The sequence below is a fragment of the Rhinolophus sinicus genome, chromosome 4 (genome assembly GCF_057876585.1).
Source record: "Rhinolophus sinicus isolate RSI-liver-muscle chromosome 4, RSI-T2T, whole genome shotgun sequence".
Taxonomy (NCBI): Eukaryota; Metazoa; Chordata; class Mammalia; order Chiroptera; family Rhinolophidae; genus Rhinolophus; species Rhinolophus sinicus.
This window is the reverse complement of record NC_142504.1, coordinates 55516585-55539274: the sequence shown is the minus strand read 5'-3', so window position 1 is coordinate 55539274 and position 22690 is coordinate 55516585. Positions and strand designations below refer to the sequence as shown.

Genomic DNA, 22690 nt, shown 5'->3' with positions numbered 1-22690 from the left:
AGAAACAGGCTGGTTAACATAAAATCGCACGAATACAGTGGGGACAGGCTGAAAAGGTATATCTGCAACAGATGGAAAGGCAAGAAACATCTAGAGAGGGCTTTGTTCTTGTCCAGTATTGTACTGTATATTAGCGGGGGGAAATTGGTTGTTCAAAATGCTCCATGAAAGCCTTGCGTAGAGATCTGCTTTTCCTTAGAACCACTTCACTGATGGAAAATAGGAACACATTTGAAGCAGTTCATTGTTTCACAGAAAAACAATGCTTCTGATTTCCTGTTTTGTTGTCTTCAATATTAGCAGAAAACCAATCAAGAATTTAGGGGATATTTTCATTAACTCTGATTTCACTGGGGCCTGATTGGCCAATCTATGCATTGACCCATGAAATAAAGTAGCACTTTTTATCAGAAAGAAGAAAGGAGAATATTTTATTCCTCTTTAACTTTGGACTCCTAGCTAGCCAACTGAGCACCCCCTCTTTTATTGCATAGGTAGGGCTTTCCAAAGGGCATAAAATATTGCCCTTTTTTTCTCTTTCTCCTCCTTTGCTACCTCTTTCACCTTTCTGCATTTATCATGGGACTGTCACTTCCAGAAAACAAGGGGACAGATACTGGCACATTGAATCCTGGAAATATCATTCCCTCAATAAAGCTCTTCTTTAGGATTAGAAATGGAAGTACCTCTATAAAAGTGCCTTGGGAATTGTAGGTTTTCATATACACTACTAGTGCAGAGTATCAAGAACGACACTTGGCAGAGTCTAGGAATCGTTAACAACCTTCCTTCCTGGGCATTTCACCATGTCACAGAGGTAAGAGAACAGAGCCAAAGAATTCACACACCTGTTTAATTGCAAACATCAAATATGAATAACTCTCTTTGCAAGTGAAGATGAAAAGGAAAAAAGAAAAGACCAACATAAGAACTATGCAGTTGAAAAAGAAAAGTGTCCATGGTATTTAACATTCAATGGAAAAGTATTCCTCCTATAATTATTTGCTAATAGAAGAACATTTTAAAAATCTGATAACCTAAAGCAGCCTAAGAGAAAATGACCTGAAAACAGAAGGTGATGTGATAAAAAGCAATAGAATAATTTAGAAAGAAACAAAGGATGAAAAAACATCTAAGTGAAATTTAAAAAAGGATTGCAAAACAACTGAAATTGTAATAGCAGAATTAAAATCTGTATTAGAGGCTACAAAGAACAAGATTAATATTGAATAAAATAATTCAGCACTGATGAGAGTGACACTCTTCAGCAGCTCTTTCAGCAAGAAGAAACATACCAAACAAGAGCTGAACACTGAGAGAAGAAAGGTATGGGGTTCATAAAATGAAAGCCAATTACAGGAATTATAGATGTCCTTAGAGAGGAAACCAGAATAATTGTAAGAAAACTTTCTTGAGCTAAAAGAAATACCAGAGTGTGCAGATTGGAAAAGGCTAAACAGGTTTCAGGAAATGTTAATAAAAAGAATCACATGTAGTTCCATCATGATGAATTTTGAATTATAAAGATAAAGAAAAACAAACCTTATAAGCATCCACGAAGAAAATGAAAAGATAGTAATAACCTAACTCTAAGAGAAACAGAAAAATCAAGCTGCTCTTAGACTTCTCCATAGGGAAACAAAAAGCCATGGATAGATAACGTCAACTGTGCTAAGAGTAAGAGACTACTGCCTAAGAATTTGATTCCATCAAATTCTGATAGTGGAAGTTAATAAAATGTGTTACCACACACATTTGTGAAGAATTACTTGTAGACATATGCCACAGCACAATTATGGTACAATTATGAATGAAGGGTGGTGATAAGGATTTTTAAAACATATTCTTTCTAAGGTAATTGAAATAACTTTATAAGACATGTACTTAAATTCCCACAAAACCCAGGGAAACAATAAGCAGTTGATGAGATTTGTGGCCTCTATAGTTAGAGAAACTAGAATTTAGCTAGATTAAGTGAATCAGAATCTAGATTAATGTGAATCAGAATCTTATTAATACAAATCGAATCAGGATTCATATCAGTCGGATTCTTGATACAGAGGGCAGTAGTTACCAGATTAGCATTGCCTCTTGCTTTTTTGATTAATTTTAGGAAGTTTCTATAATAAAAATAAGAGAGAAAAAAAGAAAATTGGCTTGAGGGTTGACCATACTTAAATTTCTCTTCTCTTTCTCAGGATTAGGTTAGTGCCTATGTTTCATTAGAAGCTTTCTTTAGATTCTACTAATAGCTTTGTCAACTACAGAAGGGAAAGGCCTTCAACAATCTTGGGTTCTTATTTCTTGCATCCTTAGTATGTGCCAGGCACTGTTTTAGGCACTAGGACTTAAGATACAGAGAATGAAACCAAGCAAGATCACATGCTGGTGTCTCCTAGAATTAGAGGAGAGCTTTTTGGGAAAACAGACCTACCTAGACCACAGCAAAGGGGACCCATTCTGGCTCTGGTATTAGTAATTAACATACACCATCTTAAATATGAAAGGATGACTTAGAGTCACCAGGCAGGAGGAAAACCAAAGGTATGAAAGATGAACAAATAGAAAAATGGCTGTTGGGTAAAACAAATTATTTGGGGACAGAACAGAAAGAGTTTTTTTCTAAAGGCACTTTAAAAAAGTGCCCTTAGAACTATTTTAGAAGAAATTAAACCCAAAGACAGAAAAGAAATAGAGATACTACCAAAGCTTTACAAAATAAAAATGTCAGTTAAAATAAAAGTAAAGGGAGGGCTGGAAGGTAAAGTTTGAGGAAGTCTCTCAGAATAAAGAGCAAAGATATGGAAAATACAAAAGAAAAAAAGAGAGAAGGAAACAACAGGAGCATTAATCCCAAAGATCCAACCTCTGATTAATGAACAGTTATGGGTGTGGTGGTACAGTTTCTTCTGTTGTGGTGGTAGTGGTGATTGTTATTGTTTGTGTATTAGTAAAAATAATAGCTAACATTTGTTGAGGGTTTTTATTGTGCTGGAACCTGGGCGAAGGTCCTAACCCACAATGTCTTGTTTTATTACCCTACCACTTTTTAAATGAAACCATGAGAATATACCAGAGAAATATTTACAACATAAATGATTATATGGGTTTACGGGTTGTATTTAGTTGTGGGAAAGAGAAAGTAGTCAAGAGATAACTCTTGGGTGCTTGGACATCAACGACTGGGATCAGAAATGCAAAAGTAGGAGTTGATTTGTAGGCAAAAGAAGATGCTGAGTTGAAGGTGCCTAAAAGATATCCAAATGGATGGTTGGCTGTATGAATCTAGAGCTCAGAGAAAAGGTTGGGTCAGAGAGAGATTTAGGAATCACCCTCATATCAGTTAAAACCAGAGTGGATACAATCTCTCAGAGCGTCTGACTGTAGGCAGAGCAGAAGGCCAAGGAGAAGGGAGCCAAGGGACAGGCTGGAAAGAAGCATGCAGTGAGTGGGGACAAGAGAGGTGGGAAGGGAGTGGCCGAGGATGGAAACAGATGCACTGGAATTTTCCATGTAGAGGACTATTGGTAAGCAGTATTTGTCAGAACAATTTAAATGACATTCTGGGAACAAGCCAGGTCAAAGCTGAAGAATGAATGAGAAATGAGTTCAGCGAACTCTTCATCTGCTTCATGCGTGAGATTGATAAATAATGCCTATACCAGCAGATATTGTAGGATTAAGAGATAACGTCCGCAGAGTACTTAGCAAAGTGCCTGACACATAGTACACACTCATAAAATGCAGGATATCTTCATATCTATATCTATACATTTGCTTAACTAGTGTCTTACAGTTATTGGTGGCATGGATTTTGGACCTGGACAGATGTAAGTTTTTAGATTAGCTTTGCCACTGTATAGTTGTGTAAACTTGGACCAGTCACTTTGTTTTTGTCACTGTCTTTTCTTTCATCTAAAAAATGGGGGAGGGGCAATAAAGAAGCATCTACCCTCTAAAATGATTTCTAGGTATTACCTATTGTTTTTTCCTATTATGAATAGTATCTTATTTTGTGAATATTTGTGTTCTGTCATTAGTGGAACTCTCATATTAGTATATGAATTAATAAGACAGAGTTTGTCTGGAAATATAATGGTGAATACAGTTTGGTTTCATATCAATTTGGGTTTATTCTCCCTAGCAATCTCATTTCCCCATATGAAAGGTAGACTTCTGCAGGACAGACTTCCTAAATTTGAAAAAGGCAATGGTGCGTTTCAGGAATAGGACGGGGAGAGTGACATGGCCACAGGAAGAGAAGGAGAGGTGGGTGGAGGCCGACACCCACCTCACAGGAGCAGTGGAGACTTGCAGGAGGCAGGACAGTGCCTGAGAGAGTAGCAAAGTGTTAGTCCTTATGAGACCTTGTGGCCAAGATACTGGTGTCCCAGCATCAGCCGGTGAGATGACCTATGAAATAGAGGGGTTTCTTTTGGCTAAGACCTAGGAAACAGTGGAACAGGGGGAGGGCAAAAATCATAACAGAGGTTTGATTTCCACTGATTTGTGTTGATTCGAGAACTGTAATGTAATGTGTCTTACACATTTGTGCACTGAAAATCCATATCCATAGTACATGAATGCCATCGACAAAGAAATAGATGTAATTTTGTTTCCATTTTTCTGAGTTTTGTTCATTATTTTTATATGTTGCCTCATTGTACTGACCAGAACTTGCAAAAACAATTAAGAGACCTCACGGTTAAGAATGAGGAACAATTTAGCCGTGACCTGCACAGACCAAGTAATATGAGTGCACACAAGTGAGATAGAAGCTGCTCACACCTTATACTCTCTAGCCCACCCAAGTGGGAAAGTACATGAGCTCTGTCACACCTCACCATACCAGGACTTAGGTGCAGGGGAAAACTGGGAGACTCCAAAGGGAGTGAGGATCATTTGCTAGCATATCGTAAATTGAAGGCTCATGGTAGAAATGTAATGCAATAATAGAAAAACAAAGTGAGGTGCCTATCCTGACCACCTGTGTGTAGGTTAATATTCCTCACCTTCCTCCTTCAATGTTTCTGAAAGCTTTACCTTGTGTAAAATCCTCATGAGAGCAAGAGTAGCAAGAACCTGTTGAATGCTACTATGCTAATGAGGCCTCCAAAATTTAAAAAAAGTTTTCATCTTTAGTGCTCTTCAATATCTATCAATATAGGTAACAATTTTACTTAAAAGTTTTCTTTTGATATTAGAAATGAGTCTATACATGCCATATACATTGTATTTTAAGTATGAAAGTTTAAAGTCAATTAATGTTTGCTTGTCAGCCTTTTGCACCATCCCAAATCAAGACCTTCCAAGAATATGTCCTTTCCAGTCATCCCATCCAATGGGCTCTTTGCCTCCACCCCTCCTCCTCTCCCTGCATCTCTCCCCACTAGTCCACTCACCTGGCTTCACCATGAATAAGCTACCACTCACTCCGCTTCTCCACCATCTAATCTCTGACACTGAGTTCTCCTTGGACTCAAGCAAGCATGCATCTTTTCCTGCAGCTCCCATATCCTGGAGAGATGGGGGTGGACAGGAGCCACTCAGGATTCTTACTTCTTTTTACTGCTGCTCCAACTAAGAGGGGAACAGCGTTTAGAGCTAAAGTATATGAGCTTTAGTGCCAAGTTGTTTGGATTAAGATCCTAGCTCAATCACACTTTCAGTATATGTCCTTGGATAAGTTATTCAGTCTTTCTAAGCCTCAGTGGCTCCATCTGTAAATAGTAATAATGAGAAAACCTACTTCAAGGATTAAAGGAGAATATATCAAGCACTTTGTCCCATGTCTAGTAGAGGTGAGTGCTTGTTGATTGATAAGTAACAACGACATAATCTCTGTCACATTTTCACTCTCATATAGAAACAGGGCTTTGAGACCTTGGCTATCCAATTGCAAATGCCGTGTGCCTTATGGCACCTCAGCTTCTATATTAATTCAGCCATCTCCTATAGACGTTTGAATTCCTTAACGCCAAGGACCTTTCACACTCCTTCCACATAAGAAATCCATCCTGTGGCCACTAATTGCATTTTTTCACCATTTACAACCATTTGCCTTTTGAAATCTTAAACTTCAGTATTCCACTCGCTGAGCACCACTTCCTGTCATCTCTCCTTGTCTCGCTGCAAACATCCCATCTCACAGTATCAATACCTCTGATTCTTGGAGGATTATACAAAGGCCTGCCAATTAAGTTTGCGAACTTGTTGCAAATCTTTTTTGATACTAGAGGGATTATTCATTAAGAATTTGTGCCAACTGGACAAACAGTTAACCCAGTTGACTGTGCTAAAAAGGCTGCATGAAAAAGTTAAATGAAAATGACCTGAGCTTTTCGTCAACAATTCATGGCTCTTGCATCATCACAATGCACCAGCTCACACGGCACTGCCTCTGAGGGAATTTTTAGCCAGTAAACAAATAACTGTACTGGAACACCCTCCCTACTCACCTGACCTGGCCCTCTATGACTTCTTTCTTTACCTTAAGATAAAGGAAATATTGAAAGGAAGACATTTTGATGACATTCAGGACATCAAGACGATGACAGCTCTGATGGCCATTCCAGAAAAAGAGTTATAAAATTGCTTTGAAGAGTGGACTAGGCACTGGCATTGGTGCACAGCTTCCCAAGGGAAGTACTTTGAAGGGGACTGTAGTGATATTCAGCAATGAGGTATGCAGCACTTTTTTCTAGGATGAGTTTGCCAACTTAATTGTCAAACCTCATAAGATTTAAATGGTGTTTAGTGAAGTGGAAAGGAGGATTTGGGGGCAAATAGTAGGCCTCAGTTGTCTTATTCAAACAATGAGTTAAAAGGAAAGACCGAAACAGGGACATAGGCTTTATCCAGAAATTCTGCAACTAACAAGAAGGAAACAAATAAAATAGCACAGAAAGCTAAAAGGCACACTCCAAAGCTAAGGACTTGTTAAGTCAATAATTAATTTGCACACTCAAGAAAATTTTAGAAACAAATTACAAATTTGACAAAAACAATTGTCAAAAAAAAATTTCTTAAAGATGTGAAAGGACCTCTCTATTTCTGGAAGAACATAAACCACAATTTTGTTTCTGGTTTTCTTTGAATGATTAAATTTCAGAGGACCTTTCTTTATTGCCTTTCTTCCTTTTCTCCCCTCCTCCTCTCTCTTCTTCCTTTCTTTCTCCCCCTCTCATGGTATTTGTATTTCTAAAAAATGAACATCTATGATTTTATAATCATGAGAAACATTTTTTATTAAAAATAAATGTTATTTAATGATATGCTATAATTAAATGACAAAAAAAGTAACTACAGGTAGAAAAACCTAGAATTATCTACAGTTGTCCAAAGTTCCTGACACAAGGAACTGATATTTTAATTAAGATTACTGTTAGATACAGACTTGAGTCAGATACATAAAAGGACCAGGGATAAGATGGAACTAAAGTTAAAAATGTAATGATACATTCAAAGGATTATACACCATGATCAAGTGGAATTTATTCCAGGGATGCAAGTATGATTCAACATCTGTGAATCAATCAATGTGATACACTACATTTAAAAACTGAAAGATGAATATCTTATGGGTCATCTCAATAGATGCAGAAAAACTATTTGACAACATTCAATATCCATTCATAACAAAAACTATCAACACACTGGGTATGGAAGGAACGTACTTCAGCATAATAAAAACCATGTATGAGAAGCCCACAGCTAACATCATGCTCATGGTGAAAAATAAAAGTTTCTCTAAGATCAGGAACAGGACAAGGATGCCCACTCTTGCCACTTTTATTTAACATAAGTGGAAGACTTAATTAGAGTAACTAGGCAAGAAAAAGAAATAAAGGCATCAAAATTAGGAAGGAAAAGTAAAACTAATCTCGATCAAAATGGCGGCATGTGGTGAGACTCTGGAAATCTCCCCTGGAATTTACATCAAATTAAGCAGCTATAACTCCACAGAAGACTCCCTGCACAGCAGACAGGCAAGACAAAGAGGCACACTACAAAATTCACCTAAAGGTGGGCAAATTGCACGAGCAGGGGAGGAGGGAAGGGAGAAGTGCGGAGATGGAGCCGCGCGGGCTCAGGACACAGACCTAGCTCAGTGCTCTGAGCTCGTTCGTCCCAGAACTACTGCAACTGTGGGAGAGGGAAGAACTTGGACTGCTAGGGCTCTGCTTATGGCCCACAGGGCCGAGGGGACAGCATATAACACAGCTGAACCCAACGCTCATGGCAGGGACCTCAGACAAAAGACTGAGGGAAAAAGGCTGAAAACGGTGCCTTAAGCCCTCACTACTGAGCAGAGAACAGGGACCGTGGGCACTGAGACACGCTGCACCCTTCCTACCCTCACAGAGCTCACCCTGCCCCCAACTGCCCAGTGCTAGAAATAGAACAGTAGCAGTGTCAGATCAACAGAACAGAATATTTGCAGTTCTGAGAACTGTGGTCCGCAGACACAGATTCATAACCTAACTAGTTCAGGCAAAGAGGAGGGAGCTGTGGAAGCAGGACTGGCTGGTGGAGGTCACTGCCATTGCTCTGGGCCATGTCTCACAACTCACCCGCCCCTGTCCTCACCTATCTGGGTGGATCCCTACAGGAGTAAAAAGAACTGCTGAAACACATGTGCTCTGAATCTGGTGCAGGAAGAGCTTTGGAACATCAAAAGCTCTCTGCATCCACACAGGGACGTGGCACCCTATGCCCCAAGTGAACTGTTAACAGAGGAGAAGCCCACCTTCCAGGGAATTCCACCACTGTGTGAGAAGCTGGAAGAGTGCACAGAAAACATAACACTACAGTGTGAGAGAGAATAAAAGGCTGCAGTCAAAGGGAAAAATAAAACATTCTACCAACACCTACTGAAAAACAAAACAAAGACCTCTCCCTATCAACCTGTTGCACAACCCACTTCCTAGACATCTTTGTAGATGTCTAGGAAGAAAAATAATAAATCAGTAATTGCCATGAATAACCAAGGCAACAAGACAGCTCAGAAAGAAAGTGAAAAGTCTCCAGAAAATGAAGTTAAAGATATGGAAATATGTGACTTAAACGACAGAGAATTCAAGATTGCAATTCTGAAAAACCTCAACAAGATGCAAGAAAATACAGAAAGGCAGTTTAATGAACTCAGAAACACAATCAAAGAAAAACATGAGCATTTTACCAAAGAGATTAAAATTTCAAAAAGAACCAAATAGAATTTCTGGAGATTAAGAACTGAATAGAAGAAATTAAGAATGAAATAGCCAGTTTAGGAAGTAGAGTTGACCAGATGGAGGAAAGAATCAGTGACATTGAAGATAGAAACCTGGAAATGACACGGATGGAAGAAGAAAGAGACTTGAGACTTAAAAGAACTGAAAGAACTCTACAAGAACTTTCTGACTCCATCACAAAGAGCAATATAAGAATAATGGGCATATCGGAAGGAGAAGAAAGAGAGAAGGGAAAGGAGAGTATATTCAAACAAGTAGTCGATGAGAACTTTCCAAACTTGTGGAAAGACCTGGATCGTTGAATCCAAGAAGCAAATAGAACACCTAATTACCTCAATCCCAACAGGCCTTCTCCAAGGCACATTGCATTGAGGCTGTCAAAAATCAATGACAAAGAAAGAATCCTCAAGGCAGCCAGGGAGAAAAAGATGGTAACCTACAAAGGAAAGCCCATTAGATTATCATCAGATTTCTCAGTAGAAACTCTACAAGCCAGGAGGGAGTGGAAGCAAATATTCAAACTATTGAAAGAGAGAAATTATGAGCCAAGAATAATATACCCAGTAAATATATCCTTTACATATGAAGGAGGAATAAAGACCTTTGAGACGTAAAGAAGCTGATGGAATTTTCTAATGCACGACCTGCACTACAAGAAATACTAAAAGAGGCTATTCAACCACCATCAACAGGGATAATTTGTGGCATCCAAAACATAAAAAGAGGAAGAGTAAAGGCCTGAGCCAGAATATGGGAATGGAGAAAGTATACGTGCTGAAGAAAGTGGAATACTCTAAATATCAAACTTCTTTTTACATAAATTTAATGGTAACCACTCATAAAAAACCCAGAACTGATATTTATACTCTAATAAAAGAAGAAACATAGGGAAACATCATAGAATACCACCACACAGAAAATAATAGACAACAACAAAAAGCAAAGAAACCATGGAGACACAATCTTACCAGAAAACTAAGGATAGAATGACAGGAAATCCTCACATATCAATAGTCACCCTAAATGTAAATGGACTGACCTCACCAATAAAAAGGCATAGAGTAGCAGATTGGATCAAAAAAATAAACCCAATTATATGCTGTCTCCAAGAGACACATCTCAGCTACAAGGACAAGCATAGACTCAAAGTGAAAGGGTGGAAATTGACACTCCAAGCAAATGGTATCCAGAGAAAATCAGGTGTAGCCATAATGATATCAGATGAAACAGACTTCAGGGTGAAAAAGATAATAAGAGACAAAGATGGACATTTCATAATAGTAAAGGGGACTATACAACAAGAAGACATAACAGTCATCAATATTTATGCCCCAATCAGGGAGCACCGAAATATACCAAGCAACTACTAACAGAACAAAAGGGAGAAATTGACCAAAACACAAATATACTAGGGGACCTAAATACATCATTGACAGCTATGGATAGATCATCCAAACAGAAAATAAATAATGAAATAGCAGTCCTAAATGACACATTAGATGAAGTGGACATAATTGACATTTATAGAGCACTTCATCAAAAACATCAGACTATACATTTCTTTCTATTGTACATGGAACATTCTCAAGGATAGACCATATATTGGGAAATAAAACTAACCTCAGCAAATTTAAGAAGATTGAAATAATACCAAGCATATTCTCTGATCACAAGGCTTTGAAATTGGATATCAACTGCTAAAAGAAAGGAGGAAAACCACAAATACATGGAGATTAAACGACATACTTTTAAAGAACGACTGGGTCAAAGAAGAAATTAGAGGAGGGATCAAAAGATACATAGAAATAGAAACAAATGACAATGAAAATACACCCTACCAAAATTTTGGGGATGCAGCAAAAGCAGTTTTAAGAGAGAAATTTATATCATTACAGGCCTATCTCAAGAAACAAGAAAAATCCCAAATAAATAACCTCACATTACACCTTAAAGAACTAGAAAAAGAAGAACAAATGAAACCTGAGGTCAGCAGAAAAAGGAAGTAATAAAAATCAGAGCAGAGGTAATGAAACAGAGAAAAAAAAGACAATAGAAAAAATTAATGTGACAAAGAGCTGGTTTTTTGAAAAGATTAACAAAATTGACAAACCCTTGGCTACGCTCACTAAGATAAAAAGAGAAAAGACACTAATAACAAAATCAGAAATGAAAAAGGAGAAGTTATCACGTATGCCACAGAAATACAAAGGATCATACAAGAATACTATGAAGGATGACATACCACCAAATTTAATAACCTAGAAGAAATGGACAAGTTCTTAGAAACATATAGCCTTCCAAAGCTGAACCATGAAGAACTGGAAAATCTAAACAGACCGATCACCAGTAATGAAATTGAATTAGTCATCCAAAACCTTCCCAAAAGCAAAAGTCCGGGACCAGATGGCTTCACTAGTGAATTCTACCAAACCTTCAAAGAGGATCTAAATCCAATCCTGCTCAACCTCTTCCACAAATTTGCAGAAGAGACAGTACTCCCTAACTCATTTTATGAGGCCAACATTACCCTGATACCAAAACCTCGCAAGCACAACACAAAAAAAGAGAACTACAGACCAATATCTCAGATGAGTACAGATGCAAAAATCCTAAACAAAATTCTAGCAAATCCAATGCAACAATGCATTAAAAAGATTATTCACCATGACCAAGTGGGGTTCATCCCAGGGGCTCAAGGATGGTTCAACATCTGCAAATCCATCAATGTGATACATCACATAAACAAAATAAAGGAAAAAATCAAATGATCATATCAATTAATGCAGAAAAAGCATTTGACAAGATACAACATCCATTTATGATTAAAACACTTAATAAAATAGGTATAGAAGGAAAATACCTTAACATAAAAAAGGCCATATATGACAAACCCTCAACTAATCTCATAATTAATGGTGAAAAACTGAAGCCCTTTGCTCTACATTCAGGAACATGACAGAGCTGTCCCCTATCACCTCTGCTTTTCAACATAGTGCTGGAAGTCGTCGCCAGAGCAATCAGGCAAGAGAAAGAAATAAAAGGAATCCAAATTAGCAATGAAGAATTTAAATTATCACTCTTTGCAGATGACATGTTGCTGTATATAGAAAACCCTAAAGACTCCACCACAAAGCTATTAGAAACAATCAATGAATACAGTAATGTGGCCGGCTACAAAATTAACGTACACAATTCCAGTGCATTCCTACATACTAACAATGAAATCTCAGAAAAAGAAATACAAAAAAACAATACCTTTTGCAATTGCAGCAAAAATAATACAATACCTAGGAATAAACTTAACCAAGGATGTGAAAGACCTATATGCTGAAAACTATAAGACATTTTTGAAAGAAATTGAAGAAGACACAAAGAACTGGAATAACATTCTGTGCTCATGGATTGGAAGAATCAACATAATTAAAATTGCCATATTACTCAAAGCAATATACAGACTTAATGCAATCCCCATCAAAATCCCAATGGCATTTTTAAAGAAATAGAACAAAAAATCATCAGATTTGTTTGGAACCACAAAAGACCCCAAATAGCCAAAGCAATCTTAAGAAAAAAGAACCTGATTTTAGCTTGTACTACAGGGCTACAATAATCAAAACAGAATGGTATTGGCAGAAAAACAGACACATAGACCAATGGAATAGAATTGAGAACCCAGAAATAAAACCACATAAATATGGACAGATAATTTTTGACAAAGAAGCAAAAAACATACAATGGAGAAAAAACAGCCTCTTCATTAAATGGGGCTGGGAGAATTGGAAAGCCACGTGCATAAGAATGAAACTGGACTGCTATCTGTCACCATGTACCAAAATTAACTCAAAATGGATCAAAGACTTAAGCGAAGACCTCAAACAATAAACTGCATAGAAGAAAACATAGGTACTAAACTTATGGACCTTGGATTCAAAGAACATTTTATGAATTTGACTCCAAAGGCAATGGAAGTAATAGCTAAAATAAATGAATGGGACTATATCAAACTTAAAAGCTTCTGCACAGCAAAAGAAACCATCGACAAAATAAAGAGGCAACCAAGTGAATGGAGAATATTTTTGCAAACAGTGCCTCCAATAAGGGGCTAATATCCAAAATATACAAGGAACTCATGCAACTCAACAACAAAAAAACAAACAATCCAATTGAAAAATGGGCAGAGGACCTGAAGAGACACTTCTCCAAAGAGGACATACAAATGGCAACTGGACATATGAAAAAATGTTCAACATCACTAATCATCAGAGAAATGCAAATAAAAACCACAATGAGATATCACCTCACCCCAGTTAGAATGGCTATCATCAACAAGACAAATAGTAACAAATGTTGGAGAGGCTGTGGAGAAAAAGGAACCCTCATACACTGTTGGTGGGAATGCACACTGGTGCAGCCGCTATGGAAGGCAGTGTGGAGGTTCCTCAAAAAATTACAAATTACCGTATGACCCAGCAATCCCACTCCTGGGTATCTACCCAAAAAAATCTGAAAACATTTATCCATAAAGACACGTATGCTCCAATGTTCATTGCAGCTTTATTTGCGGTGGCCAAGCCACGGAAACAACCAAAATGTCCTTTGATAGATGAATGGATAAAGAAGTTGATATATACACAATGGAATACTATTCGGCGGTTAGGAAAGATGAAATAGGACCATTTGTGGCAACATGGATGGATGTTGAGAATATAATGATAAGCAAAATAAGTCATACAGAAAAAGCAGAGAACCATATGATTTAACTGATATGTGGTACATAAACCAAAAACAACAAAAGAACAAGACAAACAAATAAGAAACTAAAATTCATAGACACAGACAACAGTTTAGTGGTTACCAGAGGGTAACGGGGGAGGGAAGTGGTAGATGAGGGTAAAGGGGATCAAATATATGTTGATGGAAGGAGAACTGACTCTGGGTGGTGAACACACAATGGGATTTATAGATGATGTAATACCGAATTGTACACCTGAAATCTATGTAACTTTACTAACAATTGTCACCCCAATAAACTTTAATTAAAAAAAAATGTAAAACTGTCTATCTGCAGATAGCATTGTATTATACATAGAAAATACTACAGACTCCACCAAAAAACTGTTAAAACTAATAAACAAATTTAGTAAAGTTGCAGGACATAAAATCAATATACAAAAATCAGTTGTGTTTCTATACGCTAATAGAAACTATCAGAAAGAGAAATTAAGAAAACAATTTTATTTATAATTGTATCAAAAAGAACAAAATCCCTAGTAATAAATTTAACCAAGGAGATGAAAGATGTGAAGATTGAATCTGTAAGATATTAATGAAAGAAACTGAAGACAAAAATAAATGGAAAGATATTCTGTACTAATGATTTAGAAGAATTAAGATTGTTAAAATGTTCATACTAGCCAAAGCAATCTACAGATTCAATGCAATCCCCATCAAAATTTCAATGACATTTTTCACAGAAATAAAACAAACAATCCTAAAATTTGTCTGGAACCACAAAAGATCCTAAATATCCAAAACAATCAAGTTACTGATTTCAAACTATACTACAAAGTTATAGTATAACAGTATACTGTCAGCACAAAAACAGACACATAGATCAATGGTACAGACTAGAGAGCCCAGAAATAAACCCACACATATATGGTCAATTAATTTACAATGAAAGAGCCAAGAATATACAATGGGGAAAGGACAGTCTTTTCAATAAATGGTGCTGGGAAAACAAGACATCCACTTGCCAAAGAATGAAATTGAACTCCTATCTTACATTATACACAAAAATCAACTCAAAATGGATTAAAGACTTGAACATAAGACTTGAAACTCTAAAACTCCTAAAAGAAGACAAACGGGATAAGCTCCCTAGCAATGATTTTTTTTTTTTTTTTTTGATATGACACCAAAAGCAAAGGCAACTAAAGCAAAAATAAGCAAGTGGGACAACATCAAACTAAACAGCTTCTGTCCAGCAGAGAAACTATCAGCAGAATAGAAAGTCAACTACAGAATAGGAGAAGGTATTTGCAAATGATATATCTGATGGGGGCTTATTATCCAAAATATATTTTAAAAAACTCATACAAGTCAGTAACAACAACAAATTTCAATTTAAAAATGGGCAGAGGAACTGAATAGATATTTTTCTGAATAAGACGTATACGTGGCCAATGGGTGCATGAAAGGTGTTCAGCACTCATCATCAGGGAAATGCAAGTCAAAACCACAAGAAGATACCACCTTATGCAGGCTAGAATGGTCATCATTAAAAGACAAGAGATAAGTAGTATTGGTAAGGATGTGGAAAAAAGGGAACCCCTGTGCACTGTTGGTGGGAATGTAAACTGGTGCAGACACTATGGGAACAGTATGGAGGGTCCTCAATAAATTAAAAATAAAACTACCATTTAATCCAACAATTCCACATGTGGGTGTATATCTGAAGGAAACAATCACTGTCTCAAAAAGATATCTGCATCCCCATGTTCATTGCAACGTTATTTACAATAGTCAAAACATGGAAACAACTTAAATGTCTGTTGATGAATGAATGCATAAATAAAGTGTTGGGTTTATACCATGGAATATTACTCAGACATAAAAAAGGAAATTTTGCCGTTTGCAACAACATGGATGGAACTTGAGGGCATTATGCTAAGTGAAGTATCAGACACAGTAAGACAAAAACTGTATGATCACATATGTGTAATCTAAACAAACTCATAGATACACAGAACAGGTTGCTTGTTTGGCAGAGGCAGGGAATATGGGTGGGGGAAATGGGTGAAGGTGGTCAAAGGTACAAACTTTCAGTTATAAGATAAATAAGTTTGGGGATATAATGGACAGCATAAAATTATTTTTAAAATTAAAAATAATGAGTTAAAAGAACAATATTAAAATTGGAAAAATATATGAATGAAATAGAACAGAAAGCTTAGCAACAAATAACAACAGATCAATGGAATGAAGCATAAAGCTTGTATTTGTACACATTCAATCAGTGATAAAAATGGCACTCTAATAAATGATGCTGATTAAATTTTTGGAAAAAACTTTTAAAAGTTATAGCTCTTCCTTGTTCTGTATGCCAAAATATATTCCAGATTTTGGAATAAAGAATGAAATGCCAAAAAATATTTAGAGGAAAATGTAAGGGGATATTTATGTGATTTCCTGATAGAGAAGAAACCTCCGCATAAAGATAAAGATTCCTAGTTTAGGCCTGCTTAAAAATGCAAACTCTCTTTTGATGAGAAACACTACAAACAAAATTAAAGGGTAAAGAATAAATAGGGAACAATTTAAAATAATATGTAGCAGACAATGGGTTAGGCTTCTTTTAATATAAAGAGTCCTCATCAATAATAAAATACATTTCAATATGTATAATGCAAATTGTATATAATAAAATTTTATTTAAAATATAAAATTATATGAGTATAGTTTTATCAATAAAAGACATAAACAATGGGCAAAGAATATGAACAGCTAGTCGAAATAAAGTTCCAATGGACAATAAAATGCTTTATCTTAACTAACAATTTAAAAATACAAGTTAAAACAAACCATATACAATATTTGGCTTTGGGGAAAAACTATGATAACATCCAGGCCAGAACATGGGGAAAGAGCCATGCCCTTACACTATTGGTTGTAATGTAAATAGGTAAAAACCTTCCGGAGGGAAATTTGGCAATGAATACGAAGACCTTAAATATGTCCATACTCTTAAATCCAATAATTCAACTTCTAGGAATTTATCTTAAGGAAATAATCAGAGATGCATTAAAAATATGTCTGCAATATTATTTATAATTGCAAACAACTTCAGTGTACAGTAATAGTAGACTGGTTTCAAAATCAAGGCACATCTATAAAGATAGATTACACGCAGTCGTTAATATTTTCAAGGACTAATTGGGCCATTGAAAATACTCACCACATAATGATAAGTGAAAAGTATCATTATACAAACTTATATTTACAGTACGATTTCAATTTTGTTTGATGCATACTCATTATATATATACCAACATTTTAATAATGATTATTTCTGGGAGGGATGATTATATATGATTTACATTTTTTGTATTCATTTATATTTTCCACATTTTACTCAATGAATGTGTGTTACCTTTAAAATCAGGATAGATGCCCTTTAAAAAGCAACAATTTCGGTACCGGGAGAAGGTGTCCCTTGCTGCTACCTTAATAGGCTTTCTTTCTGTACAGAGGCACCAGGAGAGGGCGCCTCAGTCTCTTCCCACAGGCAATAGCTCCTTCAACTGGTAGGTCAGGGATGCTCCACGAGTCTGGAGGACTCTCACTGGAGATGTCTCACTTTCTCTGGTGGTCACATTCCATTTATGGGTCTCCCAGAAATTTGTATAGAAGTAGGATATGCAGTTTCAAATGCCCCTGTGAGAATTTCCTCTGATCACACTCTTAACAAATACCCAGTGTTGATGGCTTGTGTTTGGTCACCCTTTTGCCACGGTTCCACCTAGGCAGCTGCTAGAAATCTGGAGGCCCTCTTCATGGGAGAAAAGTGAGGCAAAACATGACTCAATTCGATGGCTGTGTCTTACTGGCTACAAACAAGTTCATGGAAATGGCCAAATTCACACCTACAACTAAACACAGTCAGGGACTCTACTTGAACCCTTACTTAGCTCTTAAAAGGTCCCTTCTATCCTTCACAGTATCAGTTAGGGGGCAGTAGATATCCTGGCATCCTTTGCTATCTAAAGGACACTTCCAATTCGGAGATCCTAAAGTTGCTATGTACTGTATTAATACATTGCTTACCATGTAACATGGTCTGGCACCTCCTTACTGCACCAGCTGATGATTTTTGAGAGCCAAACCACTCACTTAGTATTAGGTTGGTGCAAAAGTATTGCAGCTTAAAAGGTTAAAAATTCTGCAAAAACCTCAATTACTTTTGCACCAACCTCACAGAATGCCTATAATTCAATACTGAGCAAAGGCGAACCCAAGTAATGAATTATCCAGTGTAATAACTGCACTCTGCCTTAGCTGAGCCAATTTCATCATTATCAAGTATTACAAAGCCCTGGCCTCTCTTTTGGTCTTCCATTCTGTCTCTCACACACGCCTAAGTAGGCTTTATTTTGACTCCTTCAAATACCCTCAGGATGGGACTGTAAGTAAAGGGATAAGTGAAGACATCTATAAAATTGCTTATGCAAGGGCTGCAAGACACTATTTTAAGAGGATGAAGTATAACTCAGACAGTGGTAAAAACATCTTTTTCCTGATAAATACACGTTATGGAGATGCCACTTTTTCAGCTGTTTATCAGGTATGTAAAAGTGGTGAATGCTGAATTTGAACCCAGGCAGTCCATGCAGGACCTACATTCTTAAGCACTATCTTTAAGCACATCTTCAAACGGACTTTTTCACATTTCAGATCCCTAGGGTGCAGAGCATGTACCCTTGGTAACCATGAGGCCACCCAGATTATTCAGGTCCTCTTTACAATGGCCTGTCCTCTCCAGTCCGATGCCACCAGGGCCATAGTAAACCAAGAGTCATTTGGGATGCTGTGGTTCTAGAGACTGCCTCCATCTCAAGTCCAGGAAGAAGCTATTCTGAGGAGGACCTGCCTTTTTGGGACAAGGACTCCTGGTGAGATTTGGCCTTTGTGCACCTCCATCTGAACTAAGCTTTTCTATGGGAGTTTGGATTGAAGGTTAGAGATGATTGCTCAGAGAGGGAAAGTGTGAAATGGTAATCGCTTTCATATGACACTTGAGAAATGTTATAATAAAGCTGAGTAAATTGGAGCATGAGTTAGCCAGTCCTTTGCCTAATGATGTCACCCACTTTCTGCTTCCTCCAGTCTATGATTAATAAAAGGGGGATTATTACAGTAACTCACTCCTAGTGGGCAGCAGTGACATCAGCAGCAGCTGAGCAAACTGACTACATTTAGTCGTGCGTGTTGTCTGTGGGCATTTTTTTCCCTGTGACTAACATGAAGCTAATAGCATCTAATAAAACAAAAGCTCCTTGAAATTTGGGGAACTTATTGGTTGAACTCTTTTCTACAGGGAGCACCGCTTTAATTATTCTCATTTCATAGTTAAATGATGTTGGAATTGGCCAAAATGACATGATTGGCTTTCTGCCCCTGTTTATTAAGTCATCATAAATTAACCCCTGGCCTTTGGGAGAGAGGTTTTCTGAAGATTTTTCCTTCTAATAGAATGGCTCTTCCTTCATTCATCATTCTATCTCATCTTTAAAGAAAAACTCAGTGCGTATTAAGAAAAGGAGCTGCGGCCATAAATTATTTTCTGAAAGTTCAAGACTAGCTGTAGAATCCAGTGGTTCCAGTTAAACACTCAGAATATTGTGCTTAATTAGTTTGCTTTTCCAAACTGATAAAAACTAACAGAAGTCCTGCTTGCATTTTCACCTTTGCAAACTTGACCTTCCTAAAATTAGAGTGGGGCACCTGGAAATATTTGCTAACCTAGCTGAGCCACTGCCAGAGCACACTGTCAGTGCCCATGGAAGTACACAGGCGTTCCAGTGTGTGAGATGCTGTAACAGAGGGTAGAACCTTTGGACTCTCTATCAGCACATGAGGGAGGCAGCAACTCACCAATAAAAAATAAAACAAAACAAAACAAAACAAAAAATCCCCAGGCCTGTCCCCAGCCTATTCTGTCTTCCCCTCTAAAGCTATAATTTGGGAACAGGTTGTGAGATACCTTTGTGGACAGGCGAAACTGGATTCCTGTTCTCTTATCTAAGCCCAGTGGAATCTGGATGTTAAACCTATATGTCCTTAAGTCAGCAACATGGAACTTATTACCCGAGGGGATCCAGGTGAGAAAAACTATTGCAACAGCTGTTATATGTTCTTTTGTGAGTACTTCTCATAATCTTCTGGGCAACAGGAAGATCAACTGCTGTGGCAGATGTTTCCTGATTAGATCAGAACTGAGCTATGATAATCAACTTCAAAATATATGTTGGCCAGGAAGGACTTTGGGGGTGTAGTTATTCATTTGAGTTAGTGTTACTGTTGTTTTTTTCAGTATATGTTTTTCTATAGAGGTTATAAATGATGATTTCTCTCTATGTACTGAGTTTTTCACAAGTACTAACTAGTTACTTCTTGGGAGGAAATCCAGGCATTTCTGAATCATTTGGAAGTTGATCAGGTCTTTGGTTCCAAAATGACCATTTACCTGAGGAGACTGATTCACATGCTGGAGTCGATGAGACGGCGTCAGAGTTTCTAAGACATTCCCCTCATGGTTCCCTTCATCTTACAACAGGCTCTGACCGACCCTCTCCTTCTGGACGATACAGGTCACTGAGAGTAAGTGATGACTCAGGGGAGTTGGTCTCAGCATGCAGGGGATGGCATGTCATACCTAAGCTAGTGATCCAGGCAAATTCTCTTTTGTGTGTTTCACCAACATTTGTTGATTATTATTATTGTTTTCCATGATGTGGGGTCCTTCATAATAGTTTCTCTAGGACTTACAGGAGAGCAACATCTGAAGAGGCATGGTCTTCTTTCAACAGTCATACCACTTCCTTTTAAAGAGAAAGTTTGGAGAATATAATCTTGCTTGGAAAATGCATTAGGATTTAGCAAAGCGCTCTGTTTTATCTCTTTGGATATTGATTGTGTGTCATTCCCCTAACATATTAAACAGATAAAATCAAGCTACATCATATTCACTTGCTCTGGGAGAAAGGCATGGTAATCTCACTTTTTGTGAATTTTACTTCGGGGAATTCTCTATTGCATAGATTTATCAGATACTGAATTGCTAAAGTGAATAACTCAATTCCTCATTCACTTACTCTTTTCCATGAGTCTGTTGCCTCCCGACAACTTGGGTGTGGGCCAGCTCATCTCATTTTGTTGTTGATCACCAAGATTCTGCATTTGGATAGAACACAAAGCCAGCAGGAAACCTACTGACTGCCACACTGGAAAGTTGGTTGGGACAACAGCAACGTTGCCGAAGAGGTGCTCTTACTGTGTTCGTTTTGCTGGTGGTGTGGGCCTCCATTAATCAGGAAGCACAAGACACATGTGGAGGCAGAATCATTAGGATTATGAATATTTTGCATAGTTGTCAAGGCCTCTTGGGGCATTCATGGGAAGGGAATTAGATGAAACTTAAATGTATAACTCTAAATCAGGGTTTCTCAACTGTGGAACAAGCAACATTTTCTCTGTTGTGTGCGCTGTCCTGTGCATTGTAGGATGTGTAGCAGCATCCCTGGCCTCTACCCACTGGATGCCATTAGCGCCAACCCCCCACCCCATCCTGTTTTGCCAGGCCAACAGGTCTTCAGACATTGCTGAATGTCTCCTGGGAAGCAAAATCACCCTTGTTGAGAAACACTGCTCTAGACTGAAGGATAACAGTTTACTTACTTTTTGTATTCTTTCCCTAATCATTTTAGTTCTAGCCTCTGGGTTCCCTCTGTTCAGAAAAGGCAATTCCAAATACTCTGAACACACAGCACACATACATAGCACAAGACCTTGTGGCATACTCAGAGAAATGTAGTATTCTCAAAGAAATGTGCTTAGGAAGACAGTTTGGATTAACTATTTCTGACTTGGTTTCTAATGAATTCTGGAAGAATTTTAATCTCTCTTTCTCTCTCTATTCATTTATTGATTTAACTTAAAAGCAAACAGCTTCTCAGTTCAATTTTGAATATTACATGCTGGCCCTTCTTTGTCCCAAATCTCTCTACCTAATGTCCAGCCCAAGTGATGGGCTAGCTCTTGCTGTCCAGTGAACAGGCAGGATTTGCCAATCCCTTATCAGCCTAAACCATCTGAGGAGATTCCTGAAATCTCACTGCAGCAGATACCACTCTGATACTGCTCAGATTTTCTGGATTCTGAGCTGCCTCCCAAAGGAGTCACCGCCCCTCAACTCCGCAAGGTTTTCCTGCCTTGAGCCCAGAATAACATGTCAGCTGTTGTGAACACCTCGAGTCCTTTTGATTTCTCTCCATAGTCACGTTTTATGTTCAGTTTCCCAGACAGTATGAACCAGAAATCATGCTTTTTTGGAAACAGATTTTTCATAAGAAGGAACTCAAACACCCTGAGTTGTCAGCAGGCTAGTCCGTGCTCTGAACACCCAGACTCGTGCCATTTCAGCTGAATCAGAGGACAATTTCCCAGTCACTTGCTAGGGTTGTTCACGTCTCCCGGCGTGTATTTTTCAGTGAATAACAGCAATGCATGAGCTGCAGCTAAAATAACAGAGCCATGAAAACAACCTCCTTTTCTAGGGCTGTCTCCTTGTTCCAGAAGTAGTGAGCAAAGATGCCAAATTAATAGCATGGATGGAAGCTGAAGGACATACGGTTTGCTTGAGAAGAAAAATAAACATGCTCACTTCTTGCTCCATGCCA

The 22690-nt window shown here is 37.7% G+C and overlaps 1 long non-coding RNA gene across 1 annotated transcript in view; it reads right to left on the bottom strand.

Annotated features, from left to right (window-relative positions):
- Window positions 1-22690, bottom strand: part of LOC141573181 (uncharacterized) — a 197527-nt gene that overhangs the window by 162596 nt on the left and 12241 nt on the right. The gene's annotated exons all lie outside the window — the stretch shown is intronic.